This window comes from Hemicordylus capensis, chromosome 1 (assembly GCF_027244095.1).
Source record: "Hemicordylus capensis ecotype Gifberg chromosome 1, rHemCap1.1.pri, whole genome shotgun sequence".
NCBI classification, from domain to species: Eukaryota; Metazoa; Chordata; class Lepidosauria; order Squamata; family Cordylidae; genus Hemicordylus; species Hemicordylus capensis.
The window spans coordinates 134,710,926-134,727,278 of record NC_069657.1 but is presented as its reverse complement, the minus strand read 5'-3'; the positions used below and the strand labels follow the sequence as shown (position 1 = coordinate 134,727,278).

The window sequence follows — 16,353 nt, the reverse complement described above, 5'->3', positions numbered from 1 at the left end:
TGTTTTAAAATTTAAATTGTAATGTTTTAACTTTTACTATATCATTTATTTTGTTTTAACTACTGTTTTAACTTTTTTGTTTGTTTGCTTGTTGTAAACCACCCAGAGATGTGAGGTTTGGGTGGCATAAAAATATGTTAAATAAATAAAATAAATAAATAAACCTGGCTTGCTACTTGCATGCATAGTCAGCCCGTGATGCTGTTGAGGCAGCAGCACATGCTTGCATTTCCAAGCATGTTTTTGTTATGACATAAATAGTTGTGCACCATCATTTCTAATGGGAAATAAGAGACATTATCAATAATACTGTCACTTTAATGTTTCTTCATTCGTAAGAAGTTGTAGACCAGAGCGGCACAAACCTTGACCCTCCTGCGGGTGTTGGATTACAACTCTAATAACCCCTGATGATTGGTCACTGTGGCTGAGGATTATGGGAAATGAAGTCCCAAAACAGCTGGAGGGCCCAGGGGCGTAGCAAGGTTGGAGTGGGCCCAGAGACAAGATTTTAAAATGGGCGCCCCCCTCACTGAAGAGTGTGTGTGTATGTATATGTGTGTGTGTGTGTGTATATATATTTGTGTGTGTGTGTGTGTGTGTGTGTATCTCTATATATCTCTAGATAGATAGATAGATATCTCCTATGTGCCACAATAGAATATCATCCTAAATTATTTTTTTAAAGGTTTTGTAAGTTGTGGACGATGCAAATCATTTAATGGCACTAGAGAAAGACATGCTGTTCTGCTAGCTCCAGGTCTTAACACTCACATCAGTTTTTGTAGGATGAATACAATTGAAGGAAGCCCGGGCAGGTGCGCAGCTGGGGGAGTCAGTCATGTGACTTGCCTCTGGGGGCCCCTCCAAGGCAGTGGGCCCCCAGACAACTGTTTCCCATTGTCCTATTATAGTTACGCCCCTGGGAGGGCCTAAGTTGTGCAGCCCTGTTGTAGACATTGCTTCTACAACTTATTATGAATGATAATAATTTTGAGTGCAAAATGTTAAATAACTGCTCTCGTCTCTGGTTGAAATTGGCAAAAAACTATAAAGTAACAAATACTAGCGACACTATTGGTTTTCACATTGTTCAGTCCCCTTCACTGAAAACCAACCAACAAAAAAACCCACAACCAAATAAGGGATGTCTCTTTTTAAGTAATGTTGTCACTGTGGTGACTGTTTCGTTTTACAGAAGTCTACTGCTCCACAGACAAAGCTGCAAAGACAATTTATGGGCTCCAGGAGGGTCTTTCTTTCTTCTGACTAGCTTTGTTCCCTCTTGTCTATTCCGGATCTTGCCTGCTCCCTTGATGGCCCTCCTGTCCTGCTTGGGTGAATGCTCAATTTGCAGAAACATCTGGAAGCTGTCTGCAATGTTTGCTGGAACTTCAGAGGGAACTTACCTTGCTAGGTAAATGGAAAGGATAGTTGAAAGTAAAGATCTTGGCTGATATCCAGACTAAGTTTCTCAGTACTACTGCTCAGGAGTTACTCTAAATGATTAGATAATTTCAATAGAATTTCCATCCAGCAATTTAGTTTAGATCTCAGCCACTCTGTTTAAACCTAAATAAATCAGCTATCATTCTATGGAAAGTTTGATTACAGAAAAGTGATTTAACATTCTTAATATAGGTCACCTGTTCTTTCTGAATGTTAATAGTTGTAAACAAGTCAGTCATGTTTGTTTAAGGGGTAAGATGCAATGCATTATCTTCCTACTGAAGGACAGGAAGTGGCTACAAAACTGAAAAAAGGCATAAGAATTGTTGGTGTACAGAACGTCTTTCATTTAGGACGATAAGCTGAAAGCTAATTAAAAGAGGGTTAGAAATCAGATATCACTGAAATAACTATATACTGTCTAACAGGTTATTAATTATCATCACTACCCTGAGTTGCAATGTAATAACAATAATAACCCTTCACCCTGATATTAGACCCACATTTAAATTACATCTTTAATTAAATATTTCATTGTATAATAAACAATTATTTTATGTACACACACCCCAGTAAGTGAGATCAGTACTGTACCCATTTTACAGGTAATGAAACTGACCTCACACTTCAAATAATCCTTGAGAGGAAAGCATGTAGCATCCCTTATGTTTTGTGGGTGAACTCCTGCCAACCTACCTACTCCATCTTGGAATGTTTGGTCTCCATCCTAAAAGAGCATTGCTGCTGTATTTTTTAGAAGAAGTGCCTGAAAATTAAAATTTGTTGTGAAGTTGAAAATTAAAACATGGACACAGAGAATACACTATTCTCGTGACTGATCCCAGGGCAGGGAGGGCAGTGGTGGGAAAGGCAGGGATGATCCCAACTTTCCCTCAGATGATCCATATTTGCTGGTGGGACATGTGGATTGCGCATCTACATGATCCACACTGTTGCAAGCTGTACGGCTCTCCAGAGGCCAGGACAATGTGTCAGATATCCCACAATGCACTGTGTGACAAGTGCGGTGCATTGGGGGAATCCTCCGTGCCTCGGGTGCTCTAGGCACCTGACTCTGTTTGCGCTTGGGCTGCGTGCAACACAAGCACACACTCAAACCTCGTGCTGGGGTTAAGGGCACGCTTATGCTCTTAAACCCTGGCTAAAGGTCAGGGTAAAAAGTTGGGCCCTCTGTGAGGGCAGTGCCAGGATTGGGCTTGATCCCAGCACAGCATGCCACACAAGCAGTCCAACCCAGGCTAGGCTGCCTTAATGTATTAGAGACAGACCTGAGCTTCTCTGATAATGTTTGTAAATTGGAAGCTAAAATATCTTCTGGCACATTAGGAGAAATCTGACATCATTCACCATATGTTCCCTTCATCAGGCAACAGAGAATGAGGATCTTGAACTCTCAAGAAGATGAGATAGCTTAGCAGTTGCACAGATCCCAACAGTACCCTACTAGAGAGTCCCAGAGAGTCCCCATTTCTCACCTAAAGGTAAAAGTAAAGTGTGCCATTGGGTCAGTGCTGCTGACTCCTGGCAACCACAGAGCCCTGTAGTTGTCTTTGGTAGAATACAGGAGGGGTTTACCATTGCCATCTCCTGGCCCAGTATGAGATGATGCCTTTCAACATCTATTTATATTGCTGCAGCCCGATATAGGTGTTTCCCATAGTCTGGGAAACATTCCAGTGGGGCTTCAAACTCTGGCTTGCAAATCAAGTAATTTCTCTGCTGTGCCATTAGGTGGGTTCTGTATCTTACCTAGGTACCTTTATTGGCAGAGGGGAGTGGGAAAATAACTGGGATAACAATAGGGGGATGATGATGCTTAACTTGGGGGGGGGGGGCTCCAAAGGCCTTTAGGTCCAGGCTCCAAAATTAACTAGGTGCACCTCTGATAACAGCCCTTCAGATATTTGAAGATGACTATCATATCTCCCCTCCGTCTTCTTTTCTTCATCTCCAAGCTAAACATGCCCAGGTCTTTCAACCATTTCTCACAGGGCATGGTTTCCAGGAGCTTTTTCAGATGGTGACTTTACAGCGACTTTACTTTGGGAGGGTGTGTGTGCGTTCACATATTGGCCAGATTTCCCCCAAAGTCCACGCGATATTTCAGAGAGCACTTGACACATGATTCAGGTCCCCCCCCCCAATTTATTTCCAGGATTAAAAAATTCTCTTTTTGCATCTAAGTATCCATTCCGTTTTGCACCAAACTCATAGTACAGCCTTGTGGTAAACCTGTGGGGGAAAATGCCTGCTGTCTGAAAAGCCTCCATATCTCCTTATAATTTATGTTGTCCTCCTCTGTACTGTTGTCCTCCTCTGTACTAGTTTATCAATGACCTTCTTAAAATGCAAAGTGAGGTATAACCAGTGCAGAACAGAGTGCAGCTATTACCTCTCATGATCTGGACACCATGCTTCTGTAAACGTAGCCTAAGACTGCATTTGATTTTAGCAACTGCATCACAATGATGGATCATCTTATGGAAAGGGCCAGAAACACTGGTGAGGGAAGAAGAGGAAGAGCCCTTCTACAACTTGGCTACAGGCTTGCTTGGCCAGCCTGTAGACTGCTTGGCAAGCCTGTAGACTGTATTGCTTGGCAAGCCTGTAGACTGTATTAATAAGGAAAATATTAATATTTAAAATAAAGTGCCAAATAAATTTCTCATAAGCAATTTGCTTCATAAATCATCTTGTGTTTGAGATTTGTATGAGTTGAATGACTTAAGAGTATGCTAATAGGGTGCAGTAGATGAATCGGTCATCACACTCTAATAATAATAATAATAATAATAATAATAAATAATTTCTTGATGTTCTGCGACTCTATACTTTCGACATTGAGTTTGCTCTCCCAGTAGCAATACAGTCTCCAGCCCTGGTTGCTCAGCTGAAGATCCTGAGTCCTGTAACCCATTTTTCGACAAGTGCCCAGGCACTCTAGCACTTGCCCTTGTTGACCCGGGCAACGACCGATCCAGTATAGAATTTGTTTTTCTTGTTCTCACCATGGTTATGGGATTAGGCACATTTAGTCTGGCTTCTCAGCAGAGGCCTGTCTGGTTTGAGTGACCCTCCAGCATAGCCCTCTGCATCCTCAAAACTCGCAAGCCCCTCCAACTCATTAAGGTAATGCCTGGCAGAGAAAATTGGAGACAATAACGAAATACAAGGAACCTTCAGACTGAAATTGAGCAGCTCTGGAAAAAGAAAACAATAGTGGTGCCAATAGTTGTTGGTGCCCTTGGTGCAGTACCAAAAGAACTTGAACACCATCTTGACACCTTGGGCATCGATGACATTACAGCACATTAACTACAGAAGGCCACACTACTCGGGAAAACATGAATACTACAACGCTATCTTTAATTTTTCTTTAGTTAGCCTAGACAGGGCCCGATAACAAAATAACAAATCCAGTCAATAACATCTGGTAGATTGTGTATAAATAGCATAATAATAATAATAATAAATAATTAATAATAATAAATAATAAATAATAAATAATAACTTTATTTGTTAGCCGCCCCATAACAAATTGTTTTCTGGGTGGCTCACAACACAGGATTAAAACATACAATAAAAACACATAACACATTAAATCATAACAGACAAAAAAGGGAGAAAAGAAAATACAAAATACCATACAAAGCAGTTTAAAAACTCATTTAAAAATTAGTTAAAAATCAAATCAGATCTGAAAATCAGAATTTAAAAGGCCTGGGTGATCAGAAAGGAGTGATGGTGCCAGATGAACGTCACTGGGGAAGCTATTCCATAAATGGGGTATAAACGCTGAAAAGGGTACAACCTCACCTCGTTTGGCAGGGGCACCTGGAGGAGGGCCTCCAAAGAAGATCTTAAGGTACAGGTTGGGACACATGGGGCAAGGCGCTCCCTCCGGTAACCCGGTCCCAAGCCATTTAGGGCATTAAAGGTTAAAACCAACACTTTGAATTGGGCCCAGAATGGACTTGGAGCCAGTGCCGCTGATGAAGCACTGGCAAAATATGATCAAAACATCCGGTCCCAGTTAATAATCTTGCAGCCCTATTTTGTACCAGCTGAAGTTTTTGGACCATTTTCAAAGGCAGCCCCACATACAACACATTGCAGTAATCTAAGTGAGAGGTTACAGAGCATGAGTAACTGTGGCCAAATGATCTCTGTCCTGGTAAGGTTGCAGTTGGAGTATTGGCCAAAGCTGATAAAAGGCTCTCCAAGCCACAGAAGCCACATGAGCTTCTAGCGACAGTGCTGGATCAATGAGCACTTACTCTTGAGAGTAAAGAAGTCTACTTTCGGTTCCCTGCCCAGTCTCAGATTTTGTGGGTGACTTTAAGGCAAGTTATTTCCCCTTCTTCATCTGGAGTGAATGAAAACTGATTCTTCCTCTTTCATACAGCAGCTTTAGAGGATGAACAAACACACTGTTAAGTGCTGAGCAGTGTAAACACAGGGTGTAGACTGTCATTCTGCAGCTTATTGAATAGGATTGAGCTGTAAACTCCATAAAGCATTACATCACTATTGCACCCAAAGCGCATGTGTAGGTAAATGCTAAACAAGACAAAGAAAAAACAGTAAGATGCAGTTAACTTCAGATAAAACAACAGTAACAAGTTCTTCAAAGCCATTTTTTGTGTGGTTTCCATCAGATATCTATTTTTATCCTCTCATCCTAGAATTATAATTATTTACCACCTACAGTTTCATTCCAGAGAGTGCCTTCTGGGCATGAACTTTGGAAACTATGGGATTTCATTTATTTATTTGAACAGTTGTAATCCCTCATTTTGGTCTAAAGAAGATCTACAAGGCAGCTAACCAAAATGTATAACTATAATACAAAACCAAATCATAAAAAACAAGATTAAAACATGATAGAACAAACAGCAGAACATGACATGAAACTGTTAGCTAATTAGATTCATCAGCAAACAAACAAACAAAAATCAATGAGAAGAGCAAGCCAAAAGGTTTTGTAAAAATCCAGAAGTCATCTGAAAACAGCTCCCTGAAGAAACATTGCATTTGCCCAGCATCATATATAGGTAAGCAGAATGGGGTGGAGCAAACCTTCCCAGGGAATCCATTATCTTGGTGCCACTGTGGAGAAGATCCTGTCCCAGACAGCCCTCCACTGCGAGCTTGAGGAGAATCTCCAAAGATGCTAAATATATTAATTGGTTATACCATTTGCTCTGTCATCTCCATGAATGCATGTTCTCGAAGCACTTCAGAATGCAGTTGCTGTCGAATGTCGTCAAGCATGAAAATATTATGTCCATTTTGAAACAACTTCCTTGTATCTTGTACCTTCCTTGTTCAAGGTACTGGTTTTTACCTTTAAAGCTGAAGCAGTCTAGGTCCTGAAAGTCATCAGGAGTGCTTCCACCCTTATGGAATTTTTCAGTTAATCTACTAATGAAGCTTTGCTCTAGGTACCTTTAAACAAAATTATAAGATTGCAATCAAATAGGAGCAGGGCTTTTTCTATGATGCCCAGACTTATGGAATGCTTCTCTGGGGAAATCTGGCTGTCTACCTCCTTTGTCTTTTTTCTGAAACGGGCTAGACACTATTTTAGTCCTTTGTGCTTTTGAGAGTTAAGATCTTGGGTTTGTGACTGCTAATGTTGCTTTCTGACTGCTTTTATGTTGTTTTTCAAAACTTTTAATGTATCAACCTTTGAGAATGCTTTTGGCATGAAAGGTAGTACTGGCTGACATTCTGACTAAGAACCAGAAAGATGTGCCCACACGCTGTGGAGAGCTTTCTTAATTCCACAGTGTGGTGCATGTATGCGTGGAGGTGATTTTCACCTTTCCCCCAGAAATATCCTGGACTCTCAAAAAACAAGTCCCTGAGGGTTGTGCAATCTTCAGGGGAAGCAGAGAGCAGGGAGAATGGCCCTCTTGTCCTGCGTGCTGTGTGCTGCAAATATCTGGGAGCATTCTGCAGGGTAGGCATGGCTTCCTGGCGTGCTACTGATGCCTTAATCAGTACTAGGGGTGTGTACAGAACCGGCTGGTCCACTTTGAGTCCGAACTGGACCCAAACTGGACCAATTCAGTCTGGCAGCCCCTCAACCCCCCTCCCCCAGTTCGGTTCTGTGCAAGGGGGCTCGTGGACCATTTACAAAACTTAAAAAACAGAGGCGTAACTAGGGAAAACGGCACCCGGGGCAAGCACTGAAATGGCGCCCCCCCCACTGCGCCCCCCGCCCCCCCAACATACTACATTATACTTAGGTTTTTCCTCACAAGCGCCCGCCGCCACTGCCAAGCCAGGCCACTGACTGGCCGCCAGGCACCAGCAAAGCAATGGGGGGGGGGCGCAGCCGGCGCGGAAGGGACTGCTCGTGGGGAAGGGGGCACCGATGCGTTCCCTTGACTGCTGCAGCGCTGCTGCACTGAGCAGGAAACATTTGTATTAACAAAAAATTAAATTTTTTTAAAAAAGAATTTGGTCATGGCGGCGCCCCCCACGTGACCAGAAAAGATGGCGCCCAGGGCACGTGCCCCCCCTGCCCCCCCTATAGTTACGCCTCTGTTAAAAAACTTACCCCCTCAGGGAGGCTTCTCCAAGGTGGCAGCAGGGGGTCCACGGAGGTTCCCTGGTCATTTGTGCCTCAAGAGAAAATTCTGGATTGATTTGTTCTATGATCCATTTGTTTGTTTTCTTGGCTGTCCGTGGTATCCTTAAAAGTCTTCTCCAGCACCAAAGTTCAAAAGCAACAATGCTTTTTCTATCTTGCTTCTTCAAGCTTTCCAGCTTCACATCCATGGAGTGTCATGAGAAAAACCATGGTCTGAACGATTCTAATCTTTGTAGGTATAGACATGTCACAGCATCTAAATATCCATTCCAAGGCCTTCATTGCAACCCTACCAAGTGCTAATCTGCAGCGTATTTCTTGACTGCTGGATCCTTTATTGTTGACAGTTGATCCTAAAAGGCAGAAGCTATCCACCACTTCAATGTCTTCATTGCAAATCTGAGGCTGGTTGCTGTACCTGTTGTCATTAGTCTTCTTTACATTTAGTTGTAGTCCCATTTTTTCACTGTACACCTTGACTTTCATTACTAGAGCTTACAGATCATCCACATTCTCAGCTATTAAGTGGTGTTATCAGTGTAGCACAGGTTACTGATGTTTCTTCCTCCAACTTTAAAACCCCGCTCATCTTCTTCCAAACCCTTTCCCCAAACCCCCTTCCCTTTTGCTGTAGACGTAAAGTGCGCCGTCAAGTTGATTTTGACTCCTGATGCCCACAGAGCCCTGTGGTTTTCTTTAGTAGAATACAGGAGGGGCTTACCAATGCCTCCTCCCACACAGTATGAGATGATGCCTTTCAGCATCTTCCTATATCGCTGCTGCCTGATATATTACCAGCGGGTATTTGAACTGACAACCTTCTGCTTGTTAGTCAAGCATTTCCACCTGCACCACTTAAAGTGATGGCCCCTTTTGCTATACTGGCCCTTATATTAGGATAGGACTACTAGTCATCCTTCTGGTTTGTCAGTAAAGGACGTCTTAGTTTTCAAGGGATAGGAGACAAACAAAGCTGATGGTGAACCAAATAGTGCAGATAAGTGCATGGTGCATCTGTGAAACTGACAGCTTCTTCTCATGGTGCTCATGACCTCATCTCTGAAAGGCTGAAACCAAGGATTTAAGTGATTAGTTCCTGTAGAATCCAGAGGAAAGAGTTGTGGTATGCAGGGACAAGACAGTGGAGTTGAATCAGGAATATTAATGGTTTAATGAGACGGATATTGTTTGCAGTTTGACACGTGCAGTCTGCCTTCAGTGCTATTGCTGCTGGTTGTTTGTTAGCTCCGCCTCTACTCCAGGAATGAAAAAAAGGTAACTAAGCACCATTCAAAAGCTGGTCTAGACCAATGAATGGATTAATCCAAAACACCACAGTTCCATCCATATGCAGGGACTGATACCAAGAGCAAGAATCTGACAGTCAGAGAAGGTAGCTGTGAGAATGCCAAGGCAGGCTTATTCTGTGCTGCAATGAAGCAGCGCCTTCATATTTGGAGAAGAGAGGTCAGAACTAGATAAACAGTATGCGGCTCCAGTAGCTTTCATCCTCCTATAATACTGTCACTGAAAAGAGAAGAAAAACTCTCAACAGCTGCCATTCAGCTTTTGAGCCTAACCATAAAAGTGGGGGGAGTCAGTGGGTTACCACTGCCATTTCCCCGCCGAAGGAGGGAGCCTTTCCTATAAAGTCTTTTAAGACCTTAACTAAATTAGTGTGACTGTACTGCTAACTGTCTGATGGAGCCAGATGGCTGAGGTCGTGGGCTCTCTTGCAAGCAGAGACACTCAACATTGTTTGCATTCCCATACCCTGCCACAGAATGGATGCTGCTCTATCCCAGGAAAACGGAGAGATAAAACATGCTTACTGGTACCTGTGAAAAATAAACACAAGTGAGTCTGGGTTATAGGAGGAATTTTACCAGCTGGGTTGCTTGAGCTTTGTTCTTCTTCATAAACTAGCTTCAGAGCATAGGCTGCGTTCCTACACAGCCTCTTTTTGGAAGCAAGCTCTGTGGAGAGAGGAGTGAGCTTTGTATTCATTGCTTATGCTGAGAAGATTCAGGTTCAAATCCCTGTCCAGATATGAAACTCACTGGGCAACTTTGAGCCAGACATGTATTTTTGAACCTAACCTACCTCACAGAGATGTTGTGAGGATACTCTGGGCTCCTTGGAGGAAGAGCAGGATATAAATGTACATAAATAACTTCCTTCATCCTCACAAGAGTCATGCAAGGCAGGAATAATGTATGAATAAAGCATGCAAATTGTTAGGTTATTCAAGCAATGTATATATAAAGTATGCAAATTATCCATGACCTTCATGACTTCCAAGTTGTTTCTAGTGTGTCCCAAAGTACCTGGGCAAACATCTCTTTTATTAAAACAAAGAACAACAGTCAGACTGGGTCAACACTTGATATTTTGATATTTTGGTACTTGGGTTCAGAATACCCAGTTACAAAGGTCATAAGCATAAGACTTGACTTCTGCAATGCACTCCATGTGGGGCTGCCTTTGTATGTAGTCCGGAAACTTCAGTTGGTACAGAATGCAGCAGCGAGGGTAGTCTCTGCGTCATCTTGGAGAGACCACATCACCCCTTTGTTGGTAGAACTACACTGGCTGCCAATAGGTTTCTGGGCAAAATACAAAGTGCTGGTTATAACCTATAAAGCCCTAAATGGTTTAGGCCATGGGTATTTAATCTGTTTTTGATTTTTAGATCACCTAAATTGTTTTAAGATCTTTGTGTATGTTTTAACTTGTTTTATGTTATTGTTAACCACCCAGAGACGAAAGGGGCATCTCTTTGGGGTGGTGTAAAAATTTGATAAATAAATAAGCGAGCAAGCAGTACATTGGTTGTGAAGGGCACATTTGTGTACTGTTCAGCACATGTTCTTTTCAAATACTCTGAAGCAGCAGACTGAGCTTGGTTCCTGAACATTCAGAACATTTCATCTTTTTTAAAGTTTCAAGCTGTCTTTCAATGAAACATTCTGCATCCACAGATTCACTTTTTAAATGGATTGTATAAACGCAGTGTGTTATCCACTTAGTTTTTCAAAGCTCCCAGTACATAAATAGGGTCTCACAGAAAGAGAAATCTATTTCCTATGTATGGATGCATTCGGGAAGACTGATTTACAATCCAGTGCAGTATCTTTGTGTTTAGGAACTCATGGAATCACCTCACAAAACAAACCTGTGATCTGGAAAATGTTGCATCAAAACTGGTCCTTACTTCAGTGTGTGCTTTCACAGGCTTAGGATCAAAACCCAGGGTTCTGGCACAGTACTGATTAAAATATACCCTGGAAAGGTCTATAAATAGTCCATGGATTCACAGTGTGTGAGCAAGTAAAATGAACTTTATTATTATTATTAATTATTAAAGCACTATATACAGCCACCTAATGGCGCAGTGGGGAAATGACTTGCCTAGCAAGTATGAAGTTGCCAGTTCAAATCCCTGCTGGTATGTTTCCTATATCAAGCAGCAGGGATATAGGAAGATGCTGAAAGGCATCATCTCATACTGCATGGGAGATGGCAATGGTAAACCCCTCCTGTATTCTACCAAAGAAAACCACAGGGCTCTGTGGTCACCAGGAGTCAACACTGACTCGACAGCACACTTTACCTTTAAAGCACTATATACATTCATAGTTATACTTTGCATTTCACAAGCAAAGGTTCCCTGGGGTGAGGTTAAAGAACCTCTCTGTGACATTGTACCTACCTGGGTTTAAATTATCAGATTTCATGTTTCTGCTTGTTACCCAGTGAGATTCATGGTGCGCGGTTCATTTGTTGTGAGACCCAAGGTCACCATTCTCACTTTCGGCATGGGGTTGCAGTGACCAGAGGGTGAAACCTCCCCCTTGGGAAAATGCCTTCATGTGCCGAACCAGGAATCTCATGTGCAATGCAGCTTATCTGCTGTATGTTAAATGTAGCTGGTAGGACTGTAGTCACTCATTTTCTCTCCAGCATCTTGACACTTAAACAAACCAAGCATGGTATTATCAAGGGCAAGCCAAATATCTTTCATATGTTTAGGGACATTTTCAAAAATATCATTTTTTCATTTATAATTTTGTAGTAAAATACTGTGGACAATTTAATTTGCAGATGAATAAACATATTCATAGTATATGAAATTATTATTTAGCTTCAGTTAAAAGACATAAGTGAGGGGGCAGGGGAAGAAACAGTAAACCCACAAGGGATAGAAATGTAGATTAAATGTATATTAAATTCCTTCCTTTAAAATACAAATTACAACAAATGTGTTATGGGAAATTTAAAATGTAATGCAGCATGATGTATCCAAAGAAATTCAAAATCCAGTTCTTTTCCCCTTTCCCCTTCAGTGGGTGGGTAAACATGAGTCAAATAAAATATTGACTGATAACATTGTGTTACTGCAGATAAAAAGCACCTGATTTTTCACAAGGACTCAGCAAACACTTTTCTACTCAGATTAATGGGAGGTGCAATTCTCCCTGCCTGTGAGAAGTATCTATGGTGCTCTGAGTTATGCTTAACTAGTATAACTAAATATCAACAGTGCAGCTCATGACACCTGCTGAAATGTTCAGGCTGCAGCAGTGGGCAATGGGCAAGAGCTCCTTTTCCAATAAGGTTTGTTGTTTACTCAATTATCAGGTCAGAGAGGTGAGAAGAAGGGCTTTAAGTCAAGGGCCAGCTGGATTTGGAGTTCAGGTGGTCCTCCATCAGGTCATAAGGGTCATGGGATAAGCTAGAAAGCATTGTCAGGGGCACACTGCATTTAAAAAGCCATGAGAAGTGGTAGACCAGGCAACCATTCAAGGGGGTGGACCCTAATTTCACAGTTCAGCAGGGCTTAATTTAAACCGGAATCCCCAGGGCAGGCTCAGCATTTAAATGTGTACAGAGTGTTTTTGAGCACATGCAGTGTGTTGACAGAATCACCTTTCATACTGAATAAATGTTATAAACTGATTTCAAGATAGTGAAGTGGTAAAGAGGTTCATGGTAACAGAGTCTATGGCAGATTTCACTTGGCCACTAGTCAACTGCAGCCTTATGAGAGGCTTCCTCTGTTAGTACTCTGCATGAAATTAACTGTAGAGAAGCTTCTTGTTGGGCTCAGCTGTGGAAGATGGAGGTGTTCTGTAGCAACTTTGGATGTCCCTTTACTTGTTTCCTTAAACAAATCAGGAGACGAGACCTGCCCAGCTAGCTGGCTGTGAAGTGTAAGTGTAAGTGTAAGAATGAGTTGTAGTTATTCTGATTCTCAGAATAGTCTTGAGACAGAAAGTAGCTAAGGCAAGTATCCAAGACCCTTGCTAACTGAGCAAAGAGGCATCATTTGAAGTGATGGATCTCTTATCAATCTCATGGATGGGGAGAGCAACTGTCCCTATCCAACTCCAGCACAGCATCCTCCTGTGGTTGTTGCTGATGTCTACCTTTAGTTTCTTTTTAGATTGTGAGTCCTTTTGGGACAGGAAACCATCTCTCTCTCTCTCTCTCTCTCTCTCTCTCTCTCTCTCTCTCTCTCTCTCTCTCTCTCTCTCTCTCTCTTATTGAAAAGCAGTGTAGTAGTAGTGGTGGTGGTATTCGAAGAGTATTCAGATCTTTGGAATCAGTTATGTGACCAAGTTCTTGGAGCTTTGGGTCAGAAACCTCTGCCTCTGTACTGGGGACACTCCAACCTTGCCCAGGGATAGTCTGTTGACCTGTGTTTAATAAGCACGTTCTTTCCACCAGGGGTGTAGCTAGGGGAGAGGGGGCCCATGTTTGCCCCTCTCCCCAGCAGAACTCTTGGAGTGAGGGAGATAATGAAGAAAATCAGGAGGGGTGGAGCTGGGGGGACTCTGAACCCATTCTCTCAATTATAGCTATACCCCAGCTTTCCATTTGGATATATGGAGGACATTTTGGCTAGTTCCACTAGCTGGTTACTAAAGCAGCTGTGGAATGTGTGGTGTGTGCCCATTGCAGAGGACCAAAACTAGTAGTGCTGCAACCAGCATGCAGTGGGGACGGTGAATTTCAGGGTTGCTAGGCACACTTTACTTTACTTCTCAAATCACCCTGTGCCAAGTAGAAATATGTTCCTGAGGATCGCACTGCCCTCAGGAAGGTATTTGTGTGGAGCACAGAGCACTTCCAGGGGAAGGAGCAATGTCAGGTTGAATGCCACTCATTGTTCCTTCTCCTGGAAGTGCTCTGTGTTACATAAAAGTATGTCCCTGAGGGCTGCACAGTTAGGGACATACTTCTGCTAGGCATAGAACACTTTAAGAGGAAGGTAGGAACCCCAACATTTGCCCTTCTCACTGTGCACTGGACACAGCCTTAGTGGGGAAAGCTACTGCAGTGTGTGCACAGGTGTCTATTCTGTGCCCACCTTGACAGTCAAGATGTGACTTAGCCACTGCATTGTGTGCGTGTGTGTGTGTGTGTGTGTGTGTGTGTGTGTGTGAGAGAGAGAGAGAGAGAGAGAGAGAGAGAGAGAGAGAGAATTAACATGACAAAATGCTTTCCTGAAGAGGTCTTGCATTTCTCCCAAAAGATAGAATGGATTATGCAGTCTTTTAAAGCAAGCAAATGCCTCTACACATAGTGAACTTTGAGAAGTTTAAAGGTTGTTAAGATTCATAAAACCTTAGGAATCTCAATGTATATCCTGAGCAAAGAGGAAAAAGTTCTAAGAATGACTTCTGTTGTTCAATATGTTTATCTATTCTACACTAATATTCTGAAGGATATTGTCTTCTAGGATATTGCATATATAATTTAAACTCAACAAATAACTAGTTCAAATAATAATAAAAACAATTAAAGTTGTTGACTGACATTGTGTATATATGCAATGTAAGCATTTTAAACAAGGTTAGTAGGTTCCTAAAGCATCGCATAAGCTTTCTACTGCTCACACAGCAAACACATTTATTCTAATGAGATGTAAATACCCTATTGCATTTATATTATATGCAACCATCCCAGAAAAAGTGGTCTAACCAGTCCTCTGAAAAATACAAATAAAGTACAGAAGCTTTTTTTTTTTAAGGTCCATACAAAGTTACAACAGCAGGTCATGGAAACTGGAGGGACTCTGACTGCAAATAGCCAGTCGAAAATTACTCTTCCAGCATGCCTTCATTTGTTGGTATGTTACATTGCTAACATTGGTATCCTGTCCTTCCTCCAAGTTGCTCTGAGCAAGGGAGGACCTTGAGCCTTATCTCTTCTAGCCGGGCCCAGACACTTTGAGATTATGCTAGGATTTTGAGACTAAGAAATTATTCTCAGAGTCTGTGGTTGTACCTTCCCTTGTGGTGGGGGTGGAGGGGTGGGGAGAAAAAAGTGTGAGTTGCTCTTAGAACCTCCTCTTTAGGTATCTTGATAAGCCCAGGAGCCCAATGCCAGCCCACTCTCAACTAATCAGTGCAATATAGGAGGCTCTGGGCCAGCCATTATTAGCACTACTGTTATACTACAATATATACCATTATGTTGATTATTGGTACTGGGGATTTATGATGCAATACTTAGCTTTTCACAGCCTTTTACATTCCCTTGAGGTTTTTCACACATGGCTTTATGCCCCGGGATATCTGAGAGCGAATCTGCTTCCCAGCAGATTAGCAAGGTGTTTACTTTGGGAAATACCTGTCAGCTTCTCCCTGCACTCCTTGGCAGAAATCCCCCCCCCGTGTGTTCGCAACTCCCTGGTCCAGGTTTTCCCTCCAACCAATCACAAATCACAGCACTGAGGAAGAGGGGGGAGAACTTTTTAAGAATAGTTTGACAGCTAAGAGTGCAAGACCAGCATAAGGAATTGCAAAACAGCTGGATCGAACAGCAGGACACTTAACCCTTGCCTTTGTGAGTGACTGCCTTCGTCACATAATATTTAATCCCACCCCCCTGCGCGCGCGCGCACACACACACACACCCCTAATGGACTCTATTTGTCCCATTTTTTAACACTTAAAAACAATTTTTAAAAAACTTTTAAAGAGCAGCGGTAGTGGAGCGGGATGGTGGCAAGAGCAGCTCTCCTGCCTCCCAAACGATGAAGGGAAGCTGCTCTCGGGCAGGGCCAGGGTGGCTGGGGCATGTGGCGCGCTGGCGAGTGGCACAACAGGGCAGCGGCGGAGGGACCGACTTGTAGGAGTCTCTAGAGCACTCACCACCGCCACCCACTGACTGTCCGGGAGGGAGGAGCCGGGAGGGAGGGTGGGCAAAGAGCTCCCTTCCTCGGCCCTGTCTACCTCCAAATGAGGCAGACGGGCCGATTTCAGGCCCACATG

General features: G+C 42.7%; 1 protein-coding gene across 1 annotated transcript in view; it reads left to right on the top strand.

Annotated features, from left to right (window-relative positions):
- The window catches only part of RASSF7 (Ras association domain family member 7), a 156,020-nt gene that overhangs the window by 34,016 nt on the left and 105,651 nt on the right, over positions 1-16,353 (top strand). The window lies entirely within an intron of this gene.